A 7,917-nucleotide genomic window follows, 5' to 3' on the forward strand; every position below is an offset into this window, starting at 1 on the left:
TGAGGGATATGAGGTCTGTGTCTAGATTCATTTTCTTCTTTTGCATTGTTCATGTCTGGTTGTCCCAATACCAGTTGGAAAAACTATTTTTTTCTCTATTATATTGCATTCACTTCTTTGTCAAAGATCAATGGAGGATATTTATGTAGGTCTGAATCTAAGCTCTGTTCTGTATATGTCCTTCCATCCATTTATTTCTTTATTCTTTCACCAGTACCACAGTGTCTTGATTATTGAGCTATATGGTAAGTTTTGAATTCAGATGGCTTCAGTCCTCTGAGTTTGTCCTTCTCCTTCAATCTTGTGTTGGCTATTCTGAGCCTTTTGCCTCTCCAGATAAACTTTAGAACCAGTTTGTCAGTATCCAAAAAATAACTTACTGAGATGTTGTTTGGGATTACTTTGAATTTATAGATCAAGTTGGGAAGAACTGGCATCTTTATAATACGGAGGCTTCCTATTCATGAACATGGAATATCTCTTTTTTGTTTGTTTGTTTTTTAAAAATTCTTTTTATTTCTCTCATCACAGTTTTGTGATTTTCCTACATACATCTTTATTTATTTTGTTACACTTTTGACTTTGTATTTCTTTTCTGGGGGGGTGCTAATGTAGATGGTATTTTGCTTCTAATTTCAAATTCACTTGTTCATTGTTGGTATATAAGAAAGTCATTAACTTTTGTGGATTAACTTTATATCCTGAAATCTTGCTGTATCACTAATTAGTTGTGGGAGGGGTTTATTTTGACAGTTATTTCAGATTTTCTACACAATCATATCACCTGTGAAAAGACCCAGTTTAAATTTCTTTCTTCCCAACCCGTACATTCATGTTTTATATAGTCATTCAAATAGTAAGTAACAGTGAGGGATTGTTGTTTCTTTTAAATTTTTATTTAAATTCAAATTGCCAATATATAGGCTAACACACAGAGCTCATCACATCCTGTACCCTCCTTAATGCCCATCACTGAGTTACCCCATCCCCCTACCCACCTCCCCTTCTGCAGCTGATTCCCAGAGTTGAGAGTCTCTCATGGTTTGTCTTCCTCTCTCATTTTTTGCCAGTCAGATTCCTTCCCCTTCCCTTATGGTCCCTTTCACTATTTCTTATATTCCATCTGTGAGTGAAGCCATATGTTAATTGTCTTTCTTTGACTGACTTATTTCACTCAGCGTAATACTCTCTAGTTCCATCCACATCGATGTAAATGGTTGATATTCATCCTTTCTGATATACATACATACATACCACATCTTCTTTATCTATTCATCTGTTGATGGACATCTTGGCTCTTCCCACAGTTTGACTATTGTGGATATTGCTCTATGAACAGTGGGGGTGCTGGTGCCCCTATGTTTCACTACATTTGTATCTGTGGGGTACCTAGTAGCGCAATGTCTGTAGCTCTATGTTTAACTTCTTGAGGAACCTCCACACTGTTTTCCAGAGTGGCTGCACCAGCTTGCATTGCCAACAACAGTGCAAGAGGGTTCCCCTTTCTCCACGTCCTCGCCAACATTTGTCATTTCCTGTCTTGTTAATTTAGCCATTCTGAGTGGTGTGAGGCGATATCTCATTGTGGTTTTGATTTGTATTTCCCTGAGGACAAGTGATGTGGAGCATTTTTTCATGTGCTTGTTGGCCATGTGTAGGTTGTCTTTGGAGAAATGTCTGTGCATGTCTTCTGCCCATTTCTTGACTGGATTATTTGTTTTTTTGGGTGTTGAGTTTGATAAGTTCTTTATAGGTCTTGGATACGAGCCCTTTATCTGATACGTTATTTGCAAATATCTTGTCCCATTCCGCAGGCTGCCTTTTAGTTTTGTTGACTATTTCCTTTGCTGTACTGAAGCTTGTTGAAGTCCCAGTAGCTCATTATTGCTTTTGTTTCTCTCGTCTTCATAGATGTGTCTTGCAAGAAGTTGCTGTGGCCAAGTTCCAAAAGGTTGCCTGTCTTTTCCTCTAGGATTTTGATGAATTCTTGTCTCACACTTAGATCTTCCAACCATTTGGAGTTTGTCTTTGTGTATGGTGTAAGAGAATGGTCCAGTTTCATTCTTCTGCATGTGGCTGTCAAATTTTCCCAGCACCATTTATTAAAGACACTGTCTTTTTTCCATTAGCTGTTTTTTTCTTTTTCTTTTTTTTTTGCTTTGTCAAAAATGAGATGACCATAGAGTTAAGGGCCCATTTCTGGGTTTTCTATTCTGTTCCATTGATCTATGTGTCCATTTTTGTGCCAGTACCAAGCTGTCTTGATGATCATGGCTTTGTAATATAGCTTGAAGTCAGGCATTGTGATGCCAGCAGCTTTGGTTTTCTTTTTCAACATTCCTCTGGCTATTCGGGGTCTTTTCTGGTTCCATAAAAACTTAAGGATTACTTGTTCCGGCTCTGGGAAAAATGTTGATGATATTTGAATAGGGATTGCACTGAATGTATAGATTGCTCTGGGTCGCATAGACATTTTCACAGTATTTGTTCGTCCATTCAATGTGCATGGGATGTTTTCCCATTTCTTTGTGTCTTCTTCAATTTCTTTCCTAAGTGTTCCATAGTTTTTAGAGTACAGATCCTTTACCTCTTTGGTTAGGTTTATTTCTAGGTAGCGTATGGCTTTGGGTGCAATTGTAAATGGGATTGATTCCTTAATTTTTCTCACTTCTGTCTCACTGTTGGTATATAGAAATGCAACTTATTTATGTGCATTGATTTTGTAACCTGCTAAATTGCTGTGAGTTCCAGCAATTTTGCGGTGGAGTCTTGTGTTTTCTGTATACAGTATCACGTCATCTGTGAAGAGTGAGAGTTTGACTCCTTCTTTGTCAATTTGAATGACTTTTTTCTTTTTTTTGTCTGATTGCTGAGGCTAGGACTTCTAGTACTATGTTGAACAACAGTGGTGAGAGTGGACATCCCTGTCATGTTCACGTTCCTGACCTAAAGGGAAACACTCTCAGTTTTTTCCCATTGAGAATGATTTTTGCTGTGGGCTATTCATAGATGGCTTTTATGATATTGAGATATGTTCCCTTCCCTCTATCCCTACATTTTGAGGAGTTTAAATCAGGAATGGATGCTGTATTTTGTCAAATGCTTTCTCTGCATCTCTTGAGAGGATCATATGGTTCTTGTCCTTTCTTTTATTAATGTGATTTATCACATTGATTATTTTCATGAATGTTGAACCATGCTTGCATCCCAGGGATAAATTCTGTTTGGTTGTGGTGAATAATCCTCTTAATGTACTGTTGGATCCTATTGGCTAGTATCTTGGTGAGAATTTTTGCATCCATGTTCATTAGGGATACTCATCTGTAATTCTCCTTTTTGGTGGGATCCCTGTCTGGTTTTGGAATCAAGGTATGCTGGCCTCATAGAATGAATTTGGAATTATTCTTTCTATTTCTATCCTTTGAAACAGTTTTGGTAAAATAAGTATTATTTCTTCTTTAAATGTTTGGTATAATTCCCCTGGGAAGCCATCTGGTCCTGGACTTTTGTTTCTTGGGAGTTTTTGATGACTGCTTCAATTTCCTTGCTGGTTATTGGTCTATTCAGATTTTCTCTTTCTTCCTGTTTCAGTTTTGGTAATTTGTAGGTTTCCAGGAATGCATCCATTTCTTCCAGATTGCCTAATTTGTTGGCATATAGTTGCTCATAATATATTTTAAAAATCATTTGTATTTCCTTGCTATTGGTTGTAATCTCTCCTCTTTCATGATTTTATTAATTTGAATCTTTTTTTCTTTTTAAAAGTCTGGCAAGGCTTTACTTGTCTTATTAATTGTTTCAAAGAACCAGCTCCGGGTTTTGTTCATCTGTTCTATAGTTCTTCTGGACCCTATTCATTGAGTTCTGTTCTAATCTTTATAGTTTCTCTTCTGCTTGGTTTAGGCTTTATTTTCTGTTCTTTTTCCAGCTCCTTTAGATGTAAGGTTAGCTTGTGTATTTGAGATTTTTTCCAATTTTTTAAGGGAGGCTTATATTGAAACGTACTTTTCTCTTAGGATGACCTTTGCTGTATCCCAAAGATTTTGAACTTGTGCTTTCATTTTCATTAGTTTGCATGAATCTTCTTAATTCTTCTCTAATTTCCTGGTTAACCCATTCATTTTTTAGTCAGATGCTCTGTAACCTCCAAGTGTTTGAGTTCCTTCCAAATTTCTTCTTGTGCTTGAATTCTAGCTTCAAAGCATTGTGGTCTGAAAATATGCGGGGGATAATCTCAATATTTTGATATTTATCGAGACCTGATTTGTGACCCAGTATGTGGTCTATTCTGAAGAAAGTTCCATGTGCAGTTGAGATGAATGTGTATTCAGTTGCATTAGGGTGGACCGTTCTGTATTTATCTGTGAAGTCCATTTGGTCCAATGTGTCATTCAAAGCCCTTGTTTCTTTGCTAATCTTCTGCTGAGAAGATCTATCCTTGGCTGAGAGTGGAGGGTCACCCACTTCTGTCAGTTGCAGGGCCCTGACCTGGAGAGCATTCACCCTGCAGAGTGCGTACCTGCTCCAGATGGAAGCGGAGGGTTGCTGCATTCCAGACTGTTGCAGAGACCCAGCACCGGCAGCAGTCAGTGGTCCCCTGATCCGTCCGTGGTTTGTGGTTTATGGCACAAGTTGGGCTTTTTCCCAGGCTTACTGATCTAAACCTATTTGCTGCTCCAATGCTTGGGAACTTGCTGGCATAGGCAACCCTGTTCTTTCTCTGCCTCTGGGAGTATTGAAACCTAACTGTCCCTCCTGCAATTCTGCCCTGTTTCACCACTAAGCACTTTTTAGGCAGGGAAGATTCTCTTAGGAGCAGATGTCTAAAGGTCCTGATTTTGTGCCCCAGTGCTGTATTACTTTCCTGCAGCTGGCTTGCAAAGGCTCCCTCCCCCAGGCATTTAACTCCCCATATATCCCCTCCGTTGCTCTTCTCACTTCTACCTTGCAAGAGGTGGTCACTTTTCTATTTTTGTGTTCCAGCTGTTCTTTCTTTCATCTCAGGTTGGATTCATAGGTGTTCAGAATGGTTTGAAAGTTATCTAGCAAAATTTGGGGGGCCAGATGATGTGAGGACACCTACTCTTCTGCCATACTGCCTCTCTCCCAGAGAAGAATAGTTTAAATCAAATATTTAGACTTTCTAAAGTTTCAGAAATTATCTCAATGTATTAATTTCTTTATTAAAAAGTTGACTGAATTTACCACTGATCTTACAACTCATTTATTTAAATTTGATCCAACTTTTCATGGCTTAGAAAAGGAAAATGTATATGCTTTGGAGTGTAACAAGATGTTAAATTAGAAGTTTCATCTAATTTTACAAAATATGTTAAATATCTTCCAGTGGAAGTGCTATACTATCGGCAAAAATTTTTAAAGAAATGATTGAGAGCCATATGATATCTTTTGAATCTGCACAGAAATAAAAGTCCAGTGTTTGGGATTAGTGAGGTTTCTTTAGTGAGAATTGCAGTTGTGGAGAGAAGAGTGATGAGATGCTTCTCTAACCTTCACATCAATCTGAGAGTTGCTTCATCAGGACTACTTGAAGAACTTGGTAAGTGTTGGTCCTTAATGATAAGAAAAATGCCGTGACTAGAGTCTGACTTCCACCTAAGTATTCTAAACTAAGAATATGTGGCTTTTGCATAAAGAAAGAAGAACAAGAAGGAATGAGTCGAAGACCCAGTTTAGCAAATTACTGTACTCTCAGTGAAGGTGGGACAAAGTGGGACAAAAGATGCATTTGTCTCCTATGATCCATCTGCATATGGATTACACTGAAGGATATCAATTCAAAACTACTTTAATCTTGCTCTCAAAGTAGCTCTTCGTAGGCTGCTGGGAATCCAGTAGTGTTTGTGTTGAATGAATACCCAGAGAACTGAAGACTCATAGTGGCTGAGGGCAGAGTGGCCACTAGAAGAAAAGAATGTATCATCCACATCACAGGAGGTGAGTTAGTGAAGCCCAGTAGGATAATCAATAAAACCATTGAAAGAGTCCAGAATGTACTTTAAATCTCCGCCAGACCCTAGGAATGTACATTTGTGATAGTTATCAGTCAGGTTATAATTATCTGTTCCCATTGTTTTATTCCAGTAAGTGTTAGTGACACAGCTAGTGAGAGAAAGGGAAAAGGGGAAAAGAGGAGGACATAATCATAGTTTCTCTCCAAAAGGAGGTAGCCAGCCTAGGAAAGAAATTCATGTTCAGTCTGGTTCAGGGTTTGAATTATTTTCTAGAGATAGACATTTTTAAATACCCCATTGTGACTAAGTAGCTAGAATGATACATGAATTTGTATTAATCTCTTTCACCTGAAGGCAGAGGAGGTATCTACCACTTTCCATCACCAAGCAGGTTTAAAAAGGACAATGGGAAAGAAAAATAAAGCTTCTTTTATGATTACATTCTGTGAGTCATGCATGTTTAACATATTGACCCATGAGTAAGGCCTTTTGGGCCCTTAAATGAAGACCAACGTGCGGTAGTTAGGGTAGCAAAAATAAAAGTCTGTAGTGAGTTTTCTAACCTGGTCTCTGAATATGCAAGGCCCATAACACAACTCACAGTGTCTTACCCTATAATGTTGCACAGGTTCCTCAGAACAGCCTAAGCATATGTTCACTAAACCAATTCTAGATCTAGGATTTTCAAACTTCAATTATTGTACATACAATTCAGTACCTGAGGGGTGCCTGGGTGGCTCAGTTGGTTAAGCGTTGGATTCTTGATTTCAGCTCAGGTCATGATCTCAGGATCATGAGGTGGAGCCTTGGAATCTACTTGAGATTTCTCTCTCCCTCTGCCCCTCCCCTGCTTATGCACTCACTCTCTCTTTCTCTCAAAATAAGTACATCTTAAAAAAAAAAAAAGAAAAAAAAGTCAGTAGCTGATTTGTTAAACATGAAGATTTCCAGGCCCCACCCAGGAGATTCTAATATATAAGATTGGGAGTAGGCCACTGTTTTGGCACCCCCAAGAGATTATGATATAAGTGGTCTGGAACTTCTCTTTGGGAAATACTGTCTTAGCAGTATTTGAGAAGCAGAGCTTCTCAAACTTTAATAGGCAAACAAATCCACCTGGGAATTGTACTAAAATGTATTGTGATTCATGGAAATGAAATCTGTGAGATTCTGTTTTCACTCCTAGGTGATGCTTATGCTTCTGATTTACCATACTTTTACTACAACGTTTGGGACATTGTTTCCCAGACTTGCCTTTTAAGAATCACAGATAGAGATGTTTTGTTTGAAATATAAATTTCAGACTTTTACCTTGATCTTACTGACCCACAGTCCTTAGGTGAGGAGTCTAGGAAGAGAAGAAGGATATCCTCAAATCTTAGCTGAAGTTGGGAACAATCCCAAGCCCTCAAGCTATGTCTAGTAGGAGACATCACAGACAGCCTAAGACAGAATGAACAATGGAATTGTTCCTCTGTTGTTTCTGAGCACTAGGCCCCAGATAAAAGGAAAAATTCAAGGCCACTAGTTTCCGTTCCATGGTCTGTAGTCCTGAACCATAGAAGACAATTTTGAGTATCTTCCTGGATGACTTAATATGCAAGCTTGGCCTCACACAAAGGGCCCTCAACCCTAGACCAGCAGTTTTTTAATTTGACTGCACATTATCTGGGGGCTTAAAAAATATCAATATTTAGTCCTCAGCCTCTAGAGATTCTAATTTAATTGGCCTAGGTATTGAGATTCTGACGTAACTAGCCTCTTTACTGGGATTCTTAGAAGCTTCTCCAGGTAATTCCAGTGGGTAGTGAAAGTTGAGAATCTTTGCTTTCAAAGATATGGTCTGAAAGAGTCCTGCATAAAAGAAATCACTCCCATTATTTTGTGACTATGGCAAAATCCTGTACTTATAGTCATTTGAGGTCAGTTTATTGTTTCTATA

Source organism: Canis lupus, chromosome 26 (genome assembly GCF_048164855.1).
Source record: "Canis lupus baileyi chromosome 26, mCanLup2.hap1, whole genome shotgun sequence".
NCBI classification, from domain to species: domain Eukaryota; kingdom Metazoa; phylum Chordata; class Mammalia; order Carnivora; family Canidae; genus Canis; species Canis lupus.